The 24,738-nt window shown below is 51.4% G+C and overlaps 1 long non-coding RNA gene across 1 annotated transcript; it reads left to right on the top strand.

The window, feature by feature from the left end:
• The first annotated feature begins 2,028 nt into the window (after positions 1-2,028).
• LOC121497264 lies at positions 2,029-5,628 on the top strand. The gene is made up of 2 exons (XR_005989443.1): positions 2,029-2,230; positions 5,185-5,628. It is a non-coding gene; the product is annotated as an uncharacterized LOC121497264 (long non-coding RNA).
• Positions 5,629-24,738: the final 19,110 nt, after the last annotated feature.

Genomic DNA, 24,738 nt, shown 5'->3' with positions numbered 1-24,738 from the left:
ACCCTGGTTGGCTCAGTGCTGCCGTTTTATTGCTCCCCACGAAGGCTGCACTGGCAAGCCAGCCTCACGACCTGCCAACAGCATTGTGTGCCTGTCAGGGAACCTTCCCAGCCCACAGCCTCGGCCTCGGGCTGAGTGGGGCTGATCATGTTCTGCACCCACTCTCCTTGCTATGGACGAGGAGACACAGAGGGGGACCCCCCTCCGCAGACTGACCGGTGAGCCACCCATGAGGACACCCGGCATGAGAATGTCTTCCCTCTTGGGAGCCGCAGTGCCTGACCAGGCCAACCAGGTTCTCACTCTCGAAAACTGGAACTGGAAGCCTAGTGAGTGAGTGAGCAGCCAGTTTCGCTGAAAGCAAGGACGGACGCAAGAAGGGGCCCAGGGCAGGAGCAAGAGAGCCACACGAGGGGTGCGGCAGGCATCCTGAGACAGGTGCAGGATACTAGGGGCTCCGGTGCCTGGAGTGGTCAGAGCCCCCCGAGTGTCCTCCTGGTAACCCCTCTGATGCCCAACCGGACTTTCATTTCTGCTAGTGTGCTCCAGCCTGAGAGGAGGGTGCGGCTGCAAAAGAGAAGGGAGCTTGCAGCCAGCTAGATAAGAAAAGCAATCCATCTCCTGTAGCAGGAAAATCCCAAGGCGGGCCTCTCCCCCACCTCTCCGGGGCCACTGACTTGGCGGTTTAACAACATCCTGAAGATCCTGAGAGTTCCCCGACTTTCTTCTCTGTCACCCCCCAAATCCTGCCGGCTCTTCTAGTCCAATCCCTTTCATTGTCTTTTCAGAGAGACTATAGTGCTCCCGGTGATGACATCTGGAGACTGAAAGGAAAAGGCTTGTTTCTCTGTTTCTCGAGGCCCTTTCAAAGAGAGAGGGACATTTTCCATCGATTTCCCCAGCAAGCTTCCCTGCTATGCCACCAGTTCGATCCTACTTGGTACCCATGCCCACCCTCCATATCACTGGGGCCAGCTGGGAGGAGTGACCCTGCATCCCTGTCCTCCCTCCTCCTCCTCCTGCCCCCGTCTCCCTCCTCCCACCACAGGCTGGCTCAGCACTTCCACCGGGTGGTCAAAGTGAGCCTTACCTGTCAGCGGGGGAGGAGGAAAGAGCAGGGTCTGCTCCGTTTACTTGCTCATAGGCAAGGATGCCCTTCCATTGCAGAACCTTCCATTGCAGGACACGACCTGGCTGCATCTGTTTCTTTCAACTCAAAAAGAATCCGTGAACATCCAGATCATCCTGAGCAAGTTGGAGGGCTGGGCCTCAGCAGGGACACTGTGTTTGAGGTGCGAGTAGGTATGTGAATGCAATGCTATGGGAGGTCCTCAGAGTCTCCATTACTTTCCAATATTGTACGTGGCCCCAAAGGTTTACACACACACACACACACACACACACACACACACACACACACACACACAGAGGATCTGAGGGATGGACCTATCACACTACTGCTAGCTACTGGACCAGTTCATTTCTTGCCCTCTCGGCCCTCCTGCCTCGCGTGGCAGTCAGCCCGCTTCTAGCCTACACCGAGGCTCTTCTAGATGAGTGGTTCTCAGAACTTGGTGTCCCACAGGATTGGTGGGAGTGTGCCTTAAAACAAAACTGCTAGGCTCTGCTTCCAGAGTGTCTGATTCAGGAGGCCTGGGGTGGAGCAGAGGATGCGCATTTCGCATTTCTTGTAAGTTCCCCGGGGTGAGGTTCCTGCTGCCCCTCAGGCTGGGGCAGGACTTTGAGAACCACTGCCCCAGGGCAAGGAAGAGAAGCCTCCAGGAAGGCCACTCACAGAATTTGCTCTGCAATAAAGAGAACCTGCTTCCTTTTCACTTACTATCCCCACCTCCCATGCAGCAGTGACTAGAGGGCCTGATTCTCCCAGAAAGAGAGGCCACCCCTCTTCAGGAATGTTGGAAGGGGTGGAAGCCAGGCCTACAGCTGTAGGAGGGAGGGGGGACAGAGGGGGGAGGGAGGGAGAGAAGGGACTTAGCCTCTGGCTGACCGAGTCTAGCTATGCAAATGGGGACGAATGGGCCTTCCCCAGCCGTGTTTTCTCACCTGTAACAGGAATAGGTAGGAGCTCTGTGTGCTTCCCAGGCTTGCTGGAAGGATAGAGAGGAGAGGTGCGTTGAAAGTGCCCAGGTAAAACCCTTACGGCCTGCAGTCTTATTAGCAAGGGGCCTGAATCGGGGCTGCGCACAGGACCCTTTGGGGCTCGGCTCGGGTGAGTTTCACGGCTCCCTGGGCTGTCCGCCTCCCAACCAGGTGCGCCCCGCGACCTCCGCCCTGCGCCCGGGGGGGCGGCACCCGGCAGCACGCGTGGGGCGGGCGGATCGCCTCGGCGAGGACGGGGCCGCGTTTCCCTCCCTCCCGCCGCTGCCGGGACCCGGAGCCCCGCCGGGCCGCTCGCCCTCGGGGTGGGGGTGCGGGGCGGAGCTGTCCCGCCGGGGGAGCGGGCGGCGCGGGCGGGGCCGGGGTGCAGAGGGAGGCCGGCCCCCTCGCGGACCCCCGCTGCCCCTCCGCAGACCCCAATGACCCCTCGCGGACCCCCGAGGCCCCCCCGCGGACCCCAATGACCCATCGCGGCCCCCTGCGGCCCTCTGCGGCCCTCGCTGCCCCTCTAGGCCCCCCCGCGGCCCGCGCTGCCCCCCTAGGCCCCCCGCGGCCCCCTGAGGCCCTCGCTGCCCCCCCAGGTTCCCCGCAGCCCCCGCTGCCCCCCTAGGCCCCCCGCGGCCCCCTGAGGCCCTCGCTGCCCCCCCAGGTTCCCCGCGGCCCCCGCTGCCCCCCTAGGCCCCCCCGCGGACCCCAATGACCCCCCGCGGCCCTCGCTGCCCCCGCGGCCCCCCCTCGGGCCCCCCGTTGCCCCCCCCGCGGACCCCAATGACCCCTCGCGGCCCCCCGAGGCCCCCGCTGCCCCCCTAGGCCCCCCGCGGACCTCAATGACCCCCCGCGACACCCCGCGGCCCCCCCCGCTGCCCCCTCTGCCCCCGCGGCCCCCCCTGCTGCCCCCCGCGGACCCCGCTGCCCCCCCCCCCCCCGAGGTCCCCCGCGGCCCCGCCGGCACCCGACCCCCGCTGCCCCCCTCGGACCCCTCACGGACCCTCCAGGCCCCCAGCGGGCCCCCTGCCGCCCCCCGCGGTCCCCCGCTGCCCCCCAGGCCCCCCCAGGCCCCCCGTGGCCCCCCCCCCCCGCTGCCCCTTCTGCCCCCGCGGCCCCCCCCCCGCGGACCCCCGCGGACCCCACTGCCCCCCCCCCCGAGGTCCCCCGCGGCCCCGCCGGCACCCGACCCCCGCTGCCCCCCTCGGACCCCTCACGGACCCTCCAGGCCCCCAGCGGGCCCCCTGCCGCCCCCCGCGGTCCCCCGCTGCCCCCCAGGCCCCCCCAGGCCCCCCGTGGCCCCCCCCCCGCTGCCCCTTCTGCCCCCGCGGCCCCCCCCCCGCGGACCCCCGCGGACCCCACTGCCCCCCCCCCCAGGTCCCCCGCGGCCCGCCGGCACCCGACCCCCTCTGCCCCCCTCGGACCCCTCACGGACCCCCCAGGCCCCCCGCGGGCCCCCTGCCGCCCCCCGCGGCCTCCCGCTGCCCCCTCCCGCGGCCCCGCCTCCAGCGCCCGCAGCCGGAGCAGAGGCGCGCGGGAGCCTCCCGCAGAGGCCGAGCCGGCGCCGCCCCGGGGTCGGCCCAGACCGAGGCTCGGGGCGGGGGTCCCGGCACGGCCGCCCTGGGCCGCCAGATGTGCGCAGCTGTGCGGCGCCCGGCGAAGCGGGTCCTGGGTGCGGCCGCGCGCTGTGAGCTGAGCCGGGCGGGAAAGCTTGGTCTGGGGGCCCGCGCCGGCCACGGAAGGCCCCGGGAAGCGCCCCGGGAAGCGGCCTTTGGATAGAAACCGGAGACTTGGGCTGGATGGGGTCTTGGTTCCCTGACCAGCCGGCAGACTTTGAGAATCCTCTTCCCCGGTTTGCTTGAGTGTGGATGATACAGCTCTCTGAGCGCTTCCTCTTGTCCATAGATTATTTTTATCCTCCCAACGACTTGCAGGGTAGGTGCTGCCCACATTCTGCAGAGGCAGCGGGATCCTTGCACAGTGACTTGTGGAGCTTGGACCACGGATAGGGGACCTATGACTCGAAACAGTCTCTAAGTGGACGCAGCGCTGTCTCTGTGGGGAGGGGGCTGGCATCCAAAGGCTTGGATACCATTTTCTTCTGCCTCCGACTTCCGCCAGGCCCTGAGGTCCAGGCCAGAAGCGTGACCATTCCTCCTGCCCACCTTCACAGCAGGGCCTCCTTAGGACAGTTGGGGAGGAGGAGGGGGCTCAGACTGGGGACCCCTGACAGTCTCCCTGGAACCAGGGAGTGACTCCTTCTTCCCATCCGATTGACTGCTCTATGTGCTAGAGAAGCAGGATGGGTTTCCCCATTGTGGAGCTTTCCTTCCCCCCACCAGCTGTGCAAAAGGGCTTTTTCTCTCATGTTCAGAGGTTAGAAGGCCAAGGAGGCGCACAGAGTTGCCACGGATCTCCCAGGGCTCACTCAGTCTCAGGACCCCTGCGAGGCTGCCAGCATCTCTAGAATTCACATGGCAGACAAAATGGGTGAAATGCTGCCAACAGAAGGACTCGGTGTTAGAGAAACTTGGGTGCTACCGTGCAATATATTAATAGTACCACTAGTGGTCTTGCCTGACCCCACAAGGGTTGTGGTAAGGCTCAAAATGGTTAATGGCTACACAAGGGCTTTGGGAAGTGTGAGATGCCTCACAAATGCAAGTGGAATTATTCATACAAGGCAGAGGAAAGGACCGGAATATGAAGATGAATGCTATCATGGAAAAGTGTAGGCCAGCAGGGGAAATAAAAAGGACTATACAAATAGTCAAAACATAAGACTCGGTGCAGGCAGGCACTACACAATCTATCCCCGTGTTGCCAATGTTGGAGTAACAGAGAACATATGAATACATGCATATAGCGGGGTAGCCTCTGACATCCCACTCCCACCGCAGGAGCTCCTTGCCCGGTTGTGTCCTCTCCCCAGTTAATCCCCTTCTTTCTATTAATGTGGGTCTACAGCAGAATTTTCTTTTTTCCTGGGTGGCGTGGTGGTATATTAGTTTTCTACGGCTGCTGTTAACAAATTATGGCAAATTTTGTGGCTTAAAGTAACACAAATTTATTACCTTACAGCTCTGGAGGTCAGAATTCCAAGATGTGACTCCCTGGCCCCCAAATCAAGGAATTGACAGGATTGTGTTCCTACTGGAGGCTCTAGGGGAGAATGTTTCTTCCTTTTTCTACCTGTTAGAGGACACCTGCATTCCTCTGTTTATGGACTCTTCCTCCGTCTTCAAAGCCATCAATATTCAGCTGAATCTTTCTCAAATTGCAACCTCTGCTTCCATTGACATATCACTTCTGACCCTGACCCTCTTACCTCCCACTTATAAGACCGTCTTCTGATTACATCGGGCCCATGTGGATAATCCAGGATAATCTCCCAAAGATCCTTAACATAATCACATCTGTAAAGTCTCTCTTGCCATGTAAGGTAACATTCACAGGTTTCAGGGACTAGGACCTGGACAACCTTGGGGGAAGGGCACTTAAATCTAGAGCTTCAATCTTTTTTTTTTTAAAGTCTATTTTAAAAAGAGAAATATAGGGGTTCATGGGTGGTTCAGTTGATTGAGCACCTGCCTTTGGCTCAGGTCATGATCCCAGGGTCCTGGCAGGGAGCCCTGCATCTCAGCAGGGAGCCTGCCTCTCCTTCTCCCTCTGTCCCTCTCCCTGCTCGTTCTCTCTCTCTCTCTAATAAATAAATAAATAAAATCTTTAAAAAAATAAAAATGAAAAGAAAAATATGAAATGCCCAACTGTCCCCTTTTCTTCCCTTATGAAGTTACATAGCAACCATTTGTATAAATGTAACCAATGCTGACAAAATATGTCCCAGTTCCTCTCTATATCCATTAAAGGTCAGGTTCCCTGCTATGAGGAAAGAGGACACAATAGGTAGCAGCAAACAGACTCCACAGAAAAGGAAGGGTGAAAGGCTCAGGTCGGCAAACCGTAATATGTTCTTCCCCGGGAACTAGGCTCCGGCCCTTTGAAATGATGAGCTGCTAACAATCCTTCACGGCTCCCCAGCCGCTCTACCTCACAGTCCTTGGGTGCTGTCCACCTCAAAACTTTCTGGAAGCATTATTAGGAAACTTGGCTCCTTTTCCCCCTTCACCAGAAAGACCTAAATAAAAATAAAAATAATGGTGCTGCTCTGATGGAGGTGGGCACACTGAACCCCTCGACTACTGCTACCAAATTGTAGGACCATGGTTTGAAATCTCTGTTTTGGGAAGTCATTTCTCTAAGTAAAATAAGACTAACGAGTTAGAAATTACCATTCGGAATATGGAAATGGGGAGAACAGCGTGTTCCCACACCGTGTTGAAAGTTATTCTTCTCTCTGTGGAAGCAAAGAATGGGATAATCTTCCAGGAACTGACTTCCATCCCAACTCTTGGTTTCCCCACCTGTGCCTATATCCCAGGCTCCTCGCTGTCCTAAATGTGTTTATTTTAGTTCCAAGAGTGAAAGGGCCAATGGGCAATAGAGGAAAAAGGCCCCTAACCCCAGAAACTGGGGCTTAGATGAGCTAGCGTGGACCCCTTATTTGCCACATATTTATGGAGTCCCTATCTTGGGTCCAGGACTGCTTTCCATGCTGGGGACATCATAGGAACCTGGACTTATTGTGGGCCTCTCACAGTGGGAGGCAAGAAGGGAGCCCCAGGGGGGAACAAGCGGGATGGTCTGTGGGGGCTACCCCAACATGTGTTGGATAGGGCTCCACGTGAGGGGCACAGGGAAGGCCTGGAAAGCCCCCTCCCCCCACCCCAGCAAATGGTGTGTAAGTCTCCAAGTCCAGCAGGAGTCAGCAGCAGAGGTTGGGGTTGGGGGAGCCTGGGGCCCAGCAGAGGTTGGGGTTTCGGGGGCAGTGGGGAGGGGGAGGCTGGGATCATGCTGTCTAATGTGCAAAGTCAAAGATGGTGAAGAACCTAGTAGAAAGGGGGGCATATGCTGGAGACGAAGCACGAAGCACGGGGGCGAAGGTGCCGAAGGGCCCGGAGGCCATTGACGGAGCTCTCCCTCCCTCCCGAGAACCAGGAAAGCCTGTTTCTGGGTCCCACGTAGGGGACAGACTGGGTCGGATTTATTCTGCCCTGCGAACTCCGTGACCTTGGCCAATGCACTTCCCCCTTCCTCGCTTCTCCACCGCTGCCCGGCTGATCCCTTAAAATCTCTTCCCGCTGGGACCCCAGGGGTGGTTGAACGCGCCCCAGGGGGGGCGCACGGAGGAGCGCGAGGGGGGGGGCCCCACGGGGGGCCGCACAGGGGGGCCGCACGGGGGGCCGCACAGGGGGGCGCACGGGGGGTGCACGGGGGGGCGCACAGGGGGGCGCACGGGGGGGCGCACAGGGGGGCGCATGGGGGGGCGCACGGGGGGGGTGCAAAGGGGGCCGCATGGAGGAGCGCACGGGGGCCGCACAGGAGGGCGCACGGAGGAGCGCACGGGGGGCGCACGGAGGAGCGCACGGGGGGCGCACGGGGGCCGCACGGAGGAGCGCGAGGGGGGGCCCCACGGGGGGCCGCACAGGGGGGCTGCACTGGGGGCCGCACAGGGGGGCGCACGGGGGGTGCACGGGGGGGCGCACAGGGGGGCGCACGGGGGGGCGCACGGGGGGGGTGCAAAGGGGGCCGCATGGAGGAGCGCACGGGGGCCGCACAGGAGGGCGCACGGAGGAGCGCACGGGGGGCGCACGGAGGAGCGCACGGGGGGCGCACGGGGGCCGCACGGAGGAGCGCACCGGGGGCACACAGGGGGCGCACGGGGGCCGCACGGAGGAGCGCACGGGGGGCGCACAGGGGGAGCAAGGGGGCCGCATGGAGGAGCGCACGGGGGGCGCACGGGGGGGTGCACAGGGGGGCCGCACGGGGGGCACACTGGGGGGCGCACGGCCCGCAGCCCCGTGCCTGGGGGCGTCTGCAAACTGGACCTTCCCAGCGGCCCTTCCCCACGCCCCGGGCCTCGGGGTCGGTGCATCCTCCGGGAGGGAGCGATCGAGCCGCCTTTGCTCAAAGCAGAGCCCCAAGGGCCCGGGGGGCGGCGGGGCGCGCGAGCCCGGGAAGGCGCGTGGAGCCGGGGCGGGCCACGGCCGCGGCTCACTCCTCTGATCGCCACTCGGGGGACCCGGGGGGGCGCAGGGGGAGCCTCGCAGGAAGGCTGGCGGGCCCCGACGGCGCACGGCTGGGACCCGCCCCCGGTCGCTCCCGGGGCCCAGCCCCGCAGCAGCGCGCTCCGCCCCGGCGGCGGGAGGGGCGCGGGCGGCCGCGGGTCTGCGCAGGCGCGGGCGAGCGGGCGGGGAGGCGGGCGCGGCGGGGCTCCTGCGGCCCGCGGCTGCCCTCTGGCGGGGGTCGGGCGCCACGGCGAGGCCGGCGCGGGCCCGAGCGGCGGGCGGGGGCGAGCCCAGCGCCGGGAACCGAGCCAGGCGCTGTGTTTTTCCAGGTCCGCGCAGGGCCAGGGGAGCCCCGCGTGTTTGTTTGGTGGGAATGGATTACTGGAAACCTAGACGGAAGGTGCCCTGCCAATAGGCATGCACCGTATTGTTGGGGAGTCAACAGCCTGGAAAGTAAATGTCAGGTGATAGCCCTGCTGGGAACCACCGCCCCATCCCTGACCTTGAGCCTGCGCTGCTGGCAAACAACGCTGCTGCTCAGGGGGGAGGGCGGGTGGCAGGGGAGACGGAGAACTTAGCTGGGCCCAGCGCCCCAAGTCCACGGGGGGGGGAGAGGGGCTGTAAACGGGGGAGGAGGAGGAGAGCGCCCACCCCTTGGCCCACCCTACCAAGACATCAGCTATGTGGACTAGTAAGGCTCCCAGGGAGGCAAGCTTTCTGCAAGGTGGGGGGTGGGGGGGAGGAGGGAGGGGTCGCCGGGGACCCACCCAGTCGTAAGGTGTCTGAAGGGCGACCCCAGCAAGGGGAGGTTCAGCTGAGAAGGTGAAGGCCCCAGGTGGGGTGAGAATCATGTGAGTCTGCTTAGGGAGCCACACTGCGTCCGGTCTCCTTTAAATTCACCATCACTTGCTGCATGTGCTCAGTCCTCCCCCCTAATTCCTGATTCTGAGCTGTCCTTGATCTTCTTGGGTCCCACCCTGTTCTTGTCTTAGGCGATTACTTTGGAATGTGTTTCCTCTCCTCAGAGATATGAAGATTTGTCATGAAAATCACCACTGGCCCGTGCCTCTGTTCCTTTCCACCTGCCTTTCTAGGGCTGCCAGGCGGTGGCTTCCTTAGGGCTTCTCTGCCCTACATGCTCTCCTAGCTCCTGACTCTGTCCCCATTGATGGACATCACGGGGTGCACCACCAGAGGGGCTTACAGTGCCTGGAGTTTTGATTGGGAGGAGAGCACCTTGGGAAAAGAAAATATGAACTCTCAAAGGCGTGCCATGTTTGCAGAAGCCATGCATTCCTTGAGAGGGTACTTCCTTTCCCTGGCCTCTGAACGTTCCCCCTGGCTGCAGATCCTGGGGTTTAATGGTGTAACCTCACCACATCTGCTTCTGCAAAGGTTATCTGAGCACTCTGTGATGGAGGGTACCCTAAGGACTTCCCGTCGGGGGGAGATGCCACGGACAGAACGTGGGTCTGGAAGGCCCATGGTGTGGACTCTGCGTGGTGACACTGATGTTCCGTGTTCTTCAAGACATGTTCTTCTAGACTGGGTGGCCTCATTGGAGATTTAAGCCCTCGCCGCATAGAGGGGCGCATTGAGACCCAGAGAAGGGAAGTGACTATCGCAGATCAACCGGCGGTTGCCTCACTATGTGTTGGGTTCTGTGGGGGACGTGGACATAGAAGAGGAGGACCTGCCTTCAAAGCTCACTGCTCAACTGGGCAGATAAGAGATGCCTCTTAGCACCAGCTCTACGTGCGCGTCTGTCATTTTTATCCACATTGTCTTCCTCTCCGATCTCCTCCAAAAAAAGAGGCTTCTAGATAACTCTGATTTTGAATGGGTGCAAATCCCTTCCCCCAGAAGGCATGTCGAATCCAGTTGCTGCTACTAACTTCCTGATGGATATCATCCAGTGGCCTTGGGGAGGCGGTGGGCTGCCCTGCCACAGCCTGCAATAAGGAGAGAAAACCCAGCATCCACCCCGCAGTGAATAATAGAACAAAAAGCTGCAGGTGCCTGCAGGATCAAAGCACAGAAGCAGTAGCGTCTCTGGGTTAAATAGCTCAGCGGTGCGGGCTGGAGTGGGCGGTGGGTGCTCTGGACTTTCTGGGGCGGGGGGGAAGGCTGGGCTGCGGGGGAACAGTCAGCCCCTGGGAGGATTTCCGTGCCTTACTAGATCCTCGCCTGTGGCTCTCTTCTAAACCTTCTCTGGATGGGGAAGGGCGGCCTCTCCTGCAGCCTCCCTCTCCACCACCCTCACCCCCAAAGTTGAAGGGATGGAGTGGGTGGGGCACAAGGTGAACGGGCAAGGAGGCTTCCCGGGGGAGGTAGGAGACCCTGGACCCCTGAGCTCGGGCCTTGCTGAATTACTTTCCAGGCCTCAGTTTTTCCTTCCGTAGAATGAAGAGGTTGATACATGATCTCAAACTTTTCTCCCACTTTCTTAGACTGTATTTCTCTGAAGGGAGGCAGAGCGAAGCCTCCTCTCGGGCTCTCTGTCCGGTGCTGGGGAGGCCACGCGGGGTGACTGCTGTGGCTGTCCCTGGGCCCACCTTCAAATCGGACAGCCAGGCCCGTGTCTGAGAGCCAGCAGCAGGCCGCGGGCAGGAGTGTCACCATGTGTCCTGTCACCCCGCCGGCTACCACCTGCCAGCGGAGAAACCAGCCTCAGCCTTCAAGGAATATTTTGGGCGATGAATTGTTACCGGGATTTTTACCTTCAAAGAGTATTTTGAGATGATAATGTTCATGTTTGCATCTGTAGGTACGTGCACGGTTCTAGTAGAAGCCCCTGGGCCTGTGAGGGCTCCCGGGAGCTTTGCAGGCTTTTATTTCAATCAAGAGGATTCCCTGGGGTCCTCAACACGCTGTGAGAACGACACCCTGACTGCTCCTTGTGAAAGGGGGTGTGAGTGAGCGACTGAGTGAGTGTGAGCGGGTGTGGGTACGTGTGTCCTGAGTCAGCCCGAGTCCTGGGCCTCTTGTCCCTTCTCCGGAAAAAGCCAGCGGAGGAGTTACATGTATAATTGGAGGAAGGAATGTGTCAATCAGGAAATAACCATTTTATTAGTGAGAAGCCACTGAAAAGCCGTCCTGGGGTGAGTGGGCACAGGGGCCGTAGGCAGACGAGGAATCTGAGAACAGGGGATGGGGGAAAACCAGACTTGTCTTATTAAAGACAGAAACGCCCGTGTTTGATAACACCCAGGACCGCTGCACGGATGCCCCCGCCAGAACACGCAGGTGTGCACACACACGCACGGCTCCGCGGGAGCGCTGTCCCCACACGCCTGGGGTTCAGGGTTGGCCGACATCCTACTAGAGTAGGGTCGTTGGTGTCCTTGTATGAAGAGGGACATTTGGGCACAGACGGAGGTGCAGACGAAAGGTGGCCTTGTGAGAGTGGAGGCGGGGTTTGGAGTGTCACCTGCCATCAGCCAACCGACGCCTGGGGCTCGCAGAAACTGGAAGAAGCTAGGAAGGATCTTTCCTTAGAGATGTCAGAAGGAGCAGGGCCCCGGGACTCCTTCTGGACTCCTTGATTTTGGACTTGAGCCTCCCAATGGGGAGAGCATACATTCCTGTTGTTTCAGGCCCCTAGTCAGTGGGGCTTTGGTTCGACAGCCCAAGGAAGTGAAGACAGCCAGCTACGCCGAATGGAGGGTGCGTGGGCACCCCCGGGGGGGCACAGCACCTGGGGCGCCAACAGCAAGGCCCACTCGGGTGGCACCGACTTGACCTGCTCCTCCGCTCCCTCTCGGCGGCCTGGGTCTCTTCCCCCAGGGTCGACTCTTTCCCTGGCGTTCCATTAAGGACTGTCCCAAGGAACCCCTGGCCTGTGTATCTCCAGCTTTGTGGGCCCCGGGCCGTGACGTCCAAGGCTAGAGACTCTGACATCAAGACGTCCTGTCCCTCCTCGGGCAGGGAGACCTGCAGTTTGAGGATGGGGGAGCAGGCTGGGGGCAACGCGCTCCGGGCTTTTGTCCTCCCCCGCCCCCTCATCTGTTTTGATTGAGAAGTAGTTTGTTAATCGAGGAATATACCAGATCCTAACATGCACACATTTGACGTGTGCAGTTTGATGAGATTTGCCAACTAGAAGCCGTCATATAACCACCACTCCAGAGTAGTGGTTAAGAAATGACCATTTAAGAAATGACCATTTTTGGGATGCCTGGGTGGCTCAGCCCTTAAGCAGCTGCCTTCAGCTCAGGGCGTGACCCCGGGGTCCCGGGATCGAGTCCTGCATCGGGCTCCCTGCGTGGAGCCTGCTTCTCCCTCTGCCTGTGTCTCTGCCTCTCTCTGTGTCTCTCATGAATAAATGAAGAAAATCCTTTAAAAAGAGAGAGAGGGAGAGAGAGAGAAAGAAAGAAATGACCATTTCCATCACCATAGAAAGTTCCCTTGGGCACCTTCATGGCCAGCCCCCCCATGGTCACCCCAGGCAATGCTTATTCCCATTTCCAGCACCGGAGAGTGATTCCACATGTTCTCAAGTGTCACGTACACAGACATAGGTAGTAAGTCCTTTTGTGCATATCTGGCTCCTTTTACTCCACATAATATTTTTTGCAATCGATGCCTGTGGCTGTATCTGCCCACAGTCCACGCTTTTCTTTATTGCTAAGTAGTGTCCTACTGTATTGATGTACCACAATTTGTTCATCCATTCACCTGTTGATAGACATTTAAGTTGTTTCCAGCTTTGGGCGATTGCAAATAAAATTGCCACAAACATTGATAGATGAGTCTTTGTGTGGACATGTGTTTTCACTTCTCTTTGGTAAATACCTAATAATGGAAGGGCCAGTGCGTGTTTAAGTTTTTAAGAAACTGCAAAACTCATTTCCAGGGTGGTCGTACTATTTTACATTCCCACTGGCAGTGTATCTAGTTGTTCCGCATCCTCACCAGCACTTGGTATTGTCTATTTTTAATATTGTAGTTGTTCTGTTGGGAATGAAGCAGCATCTCCTTGTGGTTTTAATTTAACTGTTGGCCATCTATCTTTTTTTTTTAAGATTGACTGATTGATTTATTTATTATAGACATAGAGAGAGAGAGAGATAGAGACACAGGAGGAGAGAGAAGCAGGCTCCATGCCAGGAGCCCGATGTGGGACTCGATCCTGGAACTCCAGGATCGTGCCCTGGGCCAAAGTCAGGCGCCAAACCGCTGAGCCACCCAGGGATCCCCGACATCTATCTTTTATTTTTTTATTTTTATTTTTTTTAAAGAATTTTTTATTTTATTTTATTTATGATAGTCACAGAGAGAGAGAGAGAGGCAGAGACACAGGCAGAGGGAGGAGAAGCAGGCTCCATGCACCGGGAGCCCGACGTGGGATTCGATCCCGGGTCTCCAGGATCGCGCCCTGGGCCAAAGGCAGGCGCCAAACCGCTGCGCCACCCAGGGATCCCGACATCTATCTTTTAATGTGTTTATTGGACATTGCTATACCTCCTTCTGTGAATGAAGTCTTTCGACAATTGAGTTGCTACAGTTGAGTTTATTTTCTTACTGTTGAGCTATAAAAATTCTGCATATATTCTGGATATGAGCCTCATGTCAGATATATAAGTTGTGATTATTTTCTCCCAGTCTGTGGCTTGCCTTTTCATTTTTTAAGATGATTATTTTGAATTCTTTTGTCATGCAGCTTGTAGACACCCATTTCTTTAGGGTTAATTACTGCAGCTTTCTTTGAGTCCTTTGGTGGTGTCATGCTTTCTCGATTCTTTATGGTACTTGCAGCTTTGCTTTGGTGTCTGCACATTCGAAAAATCGGTCACCTCGTCCCATCTCTACAGATTGCTGTCTGCGGGGAAAGCCCTTCCCTAGTCAGCTCAGCCAGAGACTCTGGGAAGGCCAGTTGGTGAGGACTGCAGTTGGTGAAGTGGGGCTGCTCGTAGGATCCCTGAGTAGGCCCGGTGCCAGGGCAGGGTGCACAATTAAGGAAGTGAACACCACATATATGTCATCCATTCTGGACGTCGACAATCATAGCTGTAAGTTCCCTTAATCTTCTCTTGGTAGAAGATGGATCTGAGTAAATGCTAACAGAAAGCCAGCTGAAGTTACGGAGCAGAACCTCTCACACTGCAAACTGGAATCTTGTTTGCTCCGATCTTTATTCTCTCCCTCTTCCTCCAATCTGCAGCATAGATGCTTTTTTTGGCAGTCCCACCCCCTTCCTTCTCACATATCCCCAAGAACACACTCACACCCACACAAACATGTAGATAGCCTCAAGCCACCAGACTCCATATCTCCGATACTCGAGATCTCTGGGACCAGAAATTGATAGAGACAAAGGAGACCTAGAACTGCTCCCCAGGGAGTTTGGTTATAGACAGAGACAAAGGTCATTGGGAAGAGGGTGGGAGAAATACAACATCTGCAGAGAGAAACACATGAGTCAGCACACACAGGAATAATAATAGGGAAATGGGAGTTTTAATAGAAGAGAAGCATCTGGGAACTGGAGGGATTCCCCCAAAGTTGGTATGGCCCAACTCCTGTTGAGATGCAAGAGATCACCCAGCTCCCAATCCTTCTTTGACAGACACCTTGAATTTGTGACATAAAGTTTGAGGATGGGGAGGAGGCGTTACTGACAGTAACACAACTCATGCTATTGAGCAAAAATAGAATATAGGCTCCAGGTACGACTAGGTTTAGGACTTCCAAGTGTCATCGGGGCTTTGTCTCTCCAAATCGTAGTCAGGTGTTCTCTTCATGGTGAGCATGGTGGCCATGGATAGCATAAGCCTCACATCCTACCAGACGGCCAATTCCAGGAAGATTAGCATCTTCCCTTATCACTTTAGTAGCAAAGTCCAATGGAAGGATCTGATTGGCTTTGTTTTGGTCACATGCCTATCCCTGATCCGATGACTGTGGCCAAGGGCACGAACTATCCTGATTGGCCTGTCTTGTGCACATCTCTGAAAAGGGGCAGCTACAGTCCCATCCAAGCCACTTGGAATGGATTCCCCACAGGAAAGAAGGTTCTTTCACCAGAAGAAGTGGAGCGGTTGGTTCCGGACAGGCAACACCATGGCAGCCCACTATATGGTCCAAACCCCAACTCCTTGTGTGGCTGTGGGACACAAACAATCTAACCTAACTATGCATCAGTTTTTGAAAGAAGGATAATATTCTTGGTGTGTTTAATATTTACACCCGGATACCACGGGGGCTGATGGTCAAGAAAGCACTCTGAGATGTAAAGGGGCATTAATCTGCTCAGCTGTCCCTCAAGGCACAGACATTTTCTTTGTGGGAAGCCGCAGAGAGTGGCTCCACTCCCTGAGCCTGTTTTACCTTGGTCACTAACTGAGGTCACACAGAACTATCCTCGGAAACACGAAGGTGCAGAGGTGGCCAGAGAGGGCAGGTAATAAGGATTCCGATCCTGCCACCCTTCTCTCCTTGCGAGGGATCTGTGACCACCCACTTGTACCCCGAAACACAAGGATGGGCGCACACCGTGTGGCCTTTTTTCCCCCACCCACTCCCACCCCAGCACAAGCGGCAAATAAGATTATGGAAGCCGTGGAAGGCAGCATTTGGAAATTTAAAAGATAAGCGTGCATGGGGTAATTGAATAGCATTCTGCTGAAAAACGAGCTCTCGGAGCTCATAATCAAGACTATGCTTTACCAGAGGAGCTCTCCTGGGCCTGCCTTTGCAAACCCAGCAGGGTTAACCCTTTGGGGGGGCTCTGCTAGGGGAAGGCGGGTTTTGTCTTTATTTGAGGACTCGCTGGACCTGTCCTGATGATGGGATGCACCGCCTGCATAGCAGGTAGGGAGCTCCTTGTCCCTGGCAGTGTTCAAGCAGGGGGTGGAGGGGCAAGGGTGAAGCCTCTGGTTGTTAAGGGGCTTATCAGCTCATTCTGATTTTTTCAGACTCAACCATCCGGTATCTATCCAGAGCGTACAATATTGTCAGCACCAGGCTCAAGTCTGTGGGATAAAAATGCAAATAATAGTTTGTACAGGGCTTCGCGGGCCCCAAGCACTATTGTGTGTAGGAACTGACCGATCCTAGCAGCACCCATAGGAGGTGAGTACTACCACTGTCTCCATTTTACAGTTGAATAAACTGAGGCACAGGGAGTTGAAGTAATTTCTCCGGGGATTCAGACGTGGGTGACAGGAGAAAGTATATAATATCCACGCTGATGACGCCGACCCGGCTCACTTGAATTTGCCCTCTTGTTGGGGAGAGCAGAGACTCTGAGGTTGGAAGGTGGGGGAGAGGAGACAAGGGATGAGGCCCAGGTGGAAGGGCTCCCCAGGCCCTTTCAGTCAACACCCACCCCCCTCCACGGGTCCCTGAGCCTAGCCCTCCTCCTGCCCCCCTTGGAGGGGGCCGGGGATGGATGCCATCCCCTGGAACCATCACTCACGGTCTTGCTGGCCACCCCCCACCCCTCCAAACCCACCTCCCTCTCCCCCCTTTTTTCTCTTTCTCTGGTTATCGTAATTATTTGGGAATTTACAGAATAATCCGTCACCAAGTCCTCCAGAACAAATTGAATGTCAGGTTTATAAAACAACCTAATAAAGCAGATGGCATTACCCACTGGTAAATCTCTTCCCCGTTTCCTGCCCCGCCCCCAACCCACTTCAGTGTCTCGGAAAGCTGACAGATTATCCATTTACAGGCAGATTAATCCTGAACAGTATAAACATGGGGAGAAAATTACACTTTCTTGTCTCCATAATTGATAAGAAGGACGCATTAATCTATAAAGCCCAGAGGAAGGCCCATCTGTCTGGCCAGGCAGACGTGGGGGTGTCTGGGAAGGAAGGAGTCCCGCCCATCTCTCTGGCCCTGACTTTTTATCCGAAAGCACCCTCCAGGGGCTGCCCGCCCTCCCCCAGGCCCTGGCGGCCTCGGTCTCCACCACCGTGAGTGAGGCGGGCAGGGTTCAAGGTCCAGCAGCTCAGGATTCCAGGCCAGGGCAGAGGCCCTGCCATTGGCCTTCTGCTTCTTTCCAGAAGCTCCGACACAGAGCGATTAGTCTCTCTCTGCGGTGATTCCATCAGTTTGCCCCAGGTTGTCCACTCTCTGGGCCTGGAGGGGATTCCAAGAGGAATTTGTTCAGTACGATTCTGATTCCATTCCCTCCCTAGTCTCTACTATGACTTTAAAACTTTTTTTTTTTTTATTTTGTAAATTTACACTCTTCCCTCCCCCGCCTTCCTCCTTTTTCCAGCACCTTCCCCCGGTAGAGGCAGCTGTGAGGCATTAATTGTCTCCTTGAGGCCTGTCAGAGCTGTCAGGAAATGTCACACCGGCCAGATCCTCTCTGCAGAGGGATGTGAGTGGAAAGAAGGTTTCTGAGAAGACTCTGCTCCAGGAACAACCACCCGCCCCCAACTTAGAGACATACAGTGACACAGGCAACAAGCAGCCCCATCCTCAGCCCTCCCGCGGCCTCTGAGGAGTTTCGGGCGGCCTCCTCTGTCAGCGAGCCTGGGATGTCTAGAGCTGGGGATGGAGGGAGTGGGGCAGGTGGGTGGATTTATCTGGAGTGGGAGAGAGGGCCCAGGGGAAATTCCAGCAGATTCCCATTTGATCAGAATGACCCTATTGGCCTGTAGGACCTCGAAGGAGAGAGAGGAGGGGGGAACATGAGGATGGGGAGGGAGGGAGGCAGAGGAGACAGCCGCAAGCACTGTGGGACCGGAGGAAGGGAAGATGGGGGACGGTAGACGGGAGGAACGGAGAAGTCTATGGCCAGAACTCCTGAGTCCTGCCTTTAGGATGGGTGGGCATCGCAGAGGATCTGCGCATCTGTGTTTCCTTAGCTCCTATCGTGCTGCTTCCCCCAGAGCACAGTGAGAGAACTGGCCTCCCAAGAGTGGAGCGCGTTTCTAGAGCATTCCCCCAACTTTGTGTGAAGGTTCCCAGGGGCCCAGAGTAGGAATGAACGGCAGAAACCTCTCATGGGTGAACTGTGCTTCACAAAACCCTTCATACTGAACCCCTCGACTGCAGACTAGCTTTGGCTAGGCTTCTCCTAAGCGACAGTGGGAGAGGGTGCCATGGACTGGGTTGTGGTCACCCAGGGCCACGTCCCTCCACTGGCAGGTAGTGGATGCCGACGTGCTGCCAACTAGCGCTCGGGTCTTTGTTTTTGGCCCCCACACTTTTTTTGCACTAATGACACATGGTACCCCTGGCTCTCGTTTGAGGATGGCTATAACCAGAGTTTCCCAAACAGTGTCCCTGGGAGCACTAATGGTACTTGGCTATTCTTTGAGCTCCACAGTTAAATTGGAGAAGTCAACATCATTTCCTCTGTTTTCTTCCTTTTTTTTTTTTTTAAACTTTCTTTCTCTTCTCTACGCTAGCTGATTTTTCTCTGCTCCTTTCTATTTTTTCTTCTTGCCCTCTATATGAAAGAGCATCGATTGTGGGCTTGATACAAGACCACTGAAATCATAAATAATAACCCATTGTTGTTTCATGCTTTCCTTTTAAAAATAAATCATTAAGTTCCACATATATATTTTTTAAATTGACAATTATAATTTTAAAGGAGAAATAATAAATGACTCTGACCCTAGGGTCCTGAAAGCTTAGAGGTAATATTATTCCATTTTCATGTACTAATTTTAATAAAAATCATTGCAACATGAATTGTAAAGTAATGATATGTAAATTATCTAGAGAAACCAACAAAGCACTTAATTTTAGCCTCTTAAATGTAGTAATTAACGCTGGATAAACATCTAAGGTTTGGAGGGTTAGTTTTAATTGGTATAAGTTTGGGTGAGAAAATGAAATTTTTTACTTATTCTGTTTCTAAGAGTCTCAAACTGCTTCAACCAATTAACTTGTTACTGTCTAAAGAGGCAAGTTTTTTAATAGGAAAAAATGATTTTCTTTGTTCTGCTACTGTATTTTCATAAAGTGACGAACCAGAATCAGTCCCTACATGCTGTTTAAAGAGCAGGGTTTTTTTGTTTGTTTTTTGTTTTTTTGTTTTTTTGTTGTTGATTTGTCTTAATTTGTAAAGCCCTATGTTAGGCATCCTCAGAAGATACAGGGAAAGGAAGAAATGCTATTCCTGCTCTGACAGAACAGATAGAAAAAATGCGTCTGAAGATGCCATTAAGATTTTCACAAAACAGAGGGGTGCCTGGGTGACTTAGTTGTTAAGCATCTGACTCTTATTCTCGGCTCAGGTCTTGCTCTTTGTGTCAACTTAAAAAAAAAGAAAGAATTTCACAAAACAAAGCTGCTGGTTATAAATTTTTTTTTTTTTTAAGGATGATGTGAAGTGGAAGAGCACTGGAGAATGAAAAGCTGGGGTCTGCATGTGTCACCTTTCATGGTTTTGCTCATACAGTCCCTATGTCTAGACTGTATCTGCCGTGCTCTCTATACCAGCTTCCATGCATTCTTGGCATCTCTTCTGCTTCAACATGGGAGATTTGACTACTCTTCTTCTGGGCCATCATTGTATCTGCTCTTCAGTCTCTCAGTAATATTTTATTGGATTTTTATTGCATTTGCATGTTGGCAGATTCAAGAGTCGAGGAGCTTAATGAACTCCAAACAGTATAAAATTAAAGAACACTACACATAGACCCATCATAATTGAAATGGTGAAAGTTAAGCTGAAGAAAACCCTTTGGAAGCTGCTGGAGGAAAAACTACACATTACATATAAAGGAACAAAAGTTCTAATGACAGGAGATTTTTCGTTAGAACCCTGAAGGTCAGAAGACAATGGAACATCATTTTTAAAGTACTGAAAGAAAAGAACTGTCAACCCAGAATTCTATATCCAGCAAAAATATCCTCCAGGTATGAAGTCAAAATTAAGCTGTTTTCACATAAAAGAAAACTAAGAGAATTTATCACTTGAATACCTGGTTTGTGAGATTGGGTAAAGGAAATTCATCAGGTTGAAGGAAAATAATAGCAAAAGAGAGTTAGGTCTTGAGGAATGAAGGAAGAAAAACAGAAAGAAATAAGAGACCTTTTCTTTTTTCCTTTTAAGTTTTTAATTTTTTATTTATCTTTTAAAAAGATGTTCTTCATTTATTTGAGAGAGGTAGTGAGAGAGCATGAATGGGAGGTGGGAAGAGGGAGAGGGAGAAGCAGACTCCCTGCTCAGCAGGGAGCCCGACTTAGGGCTTGATCCCAGGACCCTGAAGTCATGACCCGAGCATAAGGCAGATGCTTAACTGAGCATCTGAGCCACCCAGATGCCCCTTGAGTTTTTAAAAACCCCATGTGATCATCCAAAGCAAAGATTATAACCTTATTTGGTGGAATTTTCAATGTGTGATGATAAAATACAAACGACAATGATAACATAAAGGTCAGTTGAGGGGAGTACTAAAGGAGTTTATATGATTGCAAAACGCCTATATTTTACTCGAATATGGAAGTATATATATTTTTAATATCTACAGCAAAAAACTACAAAACAATACAAAGTAATTTAGCCAGAATGCCAATGACAAATTAAAATGGAATGCTAAAAATTATTTCCATAATCCCAAGGAAGACTAGAAAAGGAAGAAATACAAAAAAATAAAGGGAAAATGTAAAACAAATGGTAAAATGGTAGAACAAAATCCAACAATATTAATTACATTAAATGCTAATGGTCAAAACCCTTCAATTAAAATGCAGAGAGTGGATAAAAAAGCAAGTCCCTACTACAGAGTGCCTTCAGGTGACACACTTTAAATACAAATACTTAAAGTAAATAGATTTCTTGCAAATAATAAGCATAAGAAAGGCTATATTGAGATCAGATAAAATAGGCTTCAAGATAAAGATTATCACTAGAGGTAAAGAGGGACATGTCATAAAAAGGACAATTCATTAGGAAACATAACAGTTACAAACTTATATGAACCTAATAACAGAGCCATTTCAATTTTAGGAATAGAAACAGTAAAAGGGACTACGCTTTGATGCACAACATGCATGAATCTCCAATGATCATATTTAATGAGAGAATCAGGCAAAAAATAAAGTATATACTATATAGTCCGGTTTTTGTAAAGTTCCATAAAATGCACTCTATACTATAATGACAGAAAAAGGATCAGTGGTTTTGTGGAGATGGAGATACAGGGAGGGAGGGATGTTGATGAGCGCCAAGAAACTTTTGGGAATGACAGAGATGTTTGCCATCCTTTTTGTGAGGGTGGTTTTATCTGAATGTACACTTGTCAAAACTGAACATATTGCATGTTTTAAGTATGTGTGGCTAGTGCACTTCAGGTATATCTCAATAAGATTGGAGAAAAATGAATACTTTAAAAAAATCAGGTAATCACGCCTCTAGTTCCAATCTAATACTCTCTTTTCCCCTTCCTTATGTGTATCTCATTCTTGCACACTGATTCTCTCAACAGGTTTTCAACCTCCCTGGTTCTCAGGAGCTTTGGTGTATTTACTCATTTCCTTGTTGCCATAATACATACAAAATAGTTTCAGAATTGCAATACCCATACCACCATCAAAACAATGCTGTTGGATACAGTTCAAAACTTCTGTGCAGTTCTTATTTTTAGAGTATGTCTCACTGAGACTGTAGAGCCCAAATACTATGCCCAAAAGTTAATTAATTGGGTTGGTTTTTCCCTTCTGTATGGTTATCTTATTGATTTAATATACAGATAAGTTCATTTATTTCCATCCACATTCAATTTTAGGGTCTTTTCCCCCTCTCCATGTTTGATGATTTAGTTTTATTTTCTTGTGCGTGTAGTGAAATATTTAAATAGGTCAAAAATCCAAACTATACAAATAGTACATTTAGAGAAGTTTCTGTCCCTCCCGTAGCACTTCCTCATGGTTTCGACTCATTTCCTGCAGGTAACCGATGTCACTGATTTATATAACTATGTTTTTTTTTTTTTTTGCAAGAATGGGCATATATTCTTATTTTACTTTCCTTCTTACAAATATATGGCATACTATCCATGTCTTTTACTTAAAAATATCCTGGAAATTGCTTCACATTAATTTATAGAGATATTTTTCAATTTTACAGTTGGATGTTATGCCAAGGTATGCATATACAATGACTTACTCTACCAATCTGTTCTGTGTGTATGCATATAGATTATTCCCAATATTTTGTTATTATAAATAACTCTACGATGAGTCACCTTGTGCACATTTTGTTTCCTATTCTTAGAGATGGATCTTCAAAGTAAATACATGTACATAGGATTATTGGGTAACAGGTGAAATGCATATGTAGTTGTGTTAGAAATTGCCAAATCCCTTCTGTGGGGGTGGAACATTTTGCATTCCCACCAGCGTTAACTTTGAGTGTCTGTCTTCCCATATCCTTGTCAAAAGAATGTTTTATAAAGCTTTTGATATTTTGCCTGTCTTGGAGCTGCAAAATGCTATCAGTGAGTTTTAATTGGCATTTCTCATATTTTCTCATATTCCAATGATCATTTTATATATTTATTATATATATCTTATATATATCCTCTCTCTCTCACTCTCTCTCCCTCCCCTTTCCTTCTTCTTTGGTTTAGTCTGTTTGAACATTTTCTCCTTGATTTTTGTGAGTTGTTTACATGCCAGGATATTAGCTTTTTTATCTGTGATACACTCTGCATGTATTTTCCCAGTATATAATGTGTTTTTGACTTTACTTATGGTGATTTTAGCCATGCAAGAGGTTTTTTAAATGTAATTGAGTGATCTTTATTGATTTTGGATTTTGATTCATAACGAGAAAGCCTTTTCTCAGTCCAAAATTATAACATAATTCACCTGTTTTCCTCTAATACTTGGGTGGTTTCACTGATACATCAAACGTGTCTGATCCATTTTCAGAGTGTGAGGTATGATTCCAATTTTATGTTTTTCCAAATGATTATCCAGTTGTCTCAGCATCCTTTATTTAAAATTCTATCTTTTTCCAGTCATTTGAAGATGACACCTTTATCTTATAATACATTTCCTTATGCACTTGGGCCTATTTCTGCCATATTACTTCATACTTTCCATTTATTCTACATTTTTCTGGCTTTTAATTCTTCTTCTGTTATGATTTCCATTACATAGGAACATTTTCTTATGCTTATGTAGAAGTTATATCTTCAATTTTTATTATTGTGCTGGTTGGCTTTAATTTAAAATCTGCACTTCTGTTTATGTGTTTGATAATGTCTAAAATCTTAGTTTTGAAGGTTATAAATATGTGTTTTCTCGTCTAATCTTTTGTTTGATACTTGCTGTTTTAGACAAGCTTTACTAAGGAATTTGATCACTCTTCCATCGAATTTTTCTAGCAGCACTTTCCTGGATTTATTTCTCTTTTTATTTGAGTGCTCTTCCAAGAGAGTTATCAAAATGGGATTTTGTGTGGTAAACCTCATCTGCCTGAAAATATCTCAGTGGCACTCTTGCATATAAATGACAATTTGGCTATATATAAAATTCTAGGTTCAATGTTCTCTTCCTTTAATACTTTGAAAATATTTCTCTGTGTGTTCTGATTTCCAATATACTGTTCAGAAATCTGATAAAACCTGAGTCTTTACCTTTTTTTTAGATGACTTCTTTTACTCTCTGGAACCTTGGAGGGTTTTTTTTGTTTTGTTTTGTTTTGTTTTGTTTTGTTTTGGTGTCTTTGATTTCTTAATTTCACTAATATATGTCTACATGTGGGTTTTTCTTTATTATCCTGTTTGAGACTCTACAAATCCTTTCAGTCTAGAGTCTTTCATCTTTTATTCCTGTTTCTTCAAATATTTCCTCCCTTCTTTTTTTCTCACTTCTTTGGAATTCCGTTATTTAGACATTAGTACTTCTGCTACTTATGACTTATCTTAGTGTTTCTTTAAAAATTTCTATAGTTGGGATGCCTGGGTGGCTCAGTCGTCCCAGGAGTCCCAGGATCAAGTCCTGCATCGGGCTTCCTACAGGGAGCCTGCTTCTCCCTCTGCCTGTGTCTCTGCTTCTCCCTCTCTCTCTCTGTCTCTCATGAATAAATTAAAAAAAATTTTTTTTCTCCCGTTGTATTTTCTCTGCTGCCTTCTAGGAGAACTTCTCAATGTGATCTTCCAGTTTACATATTCTGTCTCTTTAGGGTTATTCATCCAGCTATTTATCCCTTCAATTTATTTCAATTATTATTCATACACAATATTCCTATTAGTTTATTTTTTATGACTTCCACCTACTTCATATTTCAATAGTGTCTCTTTGTTTCAGAATATTTATTATGCTTATTTTAAAATCTTGGTCCATCTTTCCCAATTATCCTGCTTCATAAGATGCATGATGCTCCGTTTGTTATCTTTCTTTTAGAGTGGTATTATTCCCCAGTGTCAAATTACGTTGACCTATAAACTTATGTTCCCCTGTGGATACAGTTATTCTGTTTGTAATGTGTAGTGGGGAGGGTCTGAAATCATAGTTTGTCACCTTCCTGTGCATTTAAAGAAGAGAGAAGGCATGAGTTCCAAGGCAGAGAGCCCCTGGG

This window comes from Vulpes lagopus, chromosome 1, assembly GCF_018345385.1.
Source record: "Vulpes lagopus strain Blue_001 chromosome 1, ASM1834538v1, whole genome shotgun sequence".
Taxonomy (NCBI): Eukaryota; Metazoa; Chordata; class Mammalia; order Carnivora; family Canidae; genus Vulpes; species Vulpes lagopus.
This window is presented reverse-complemented; position numbering and strand designations above follow the sequence as displayed.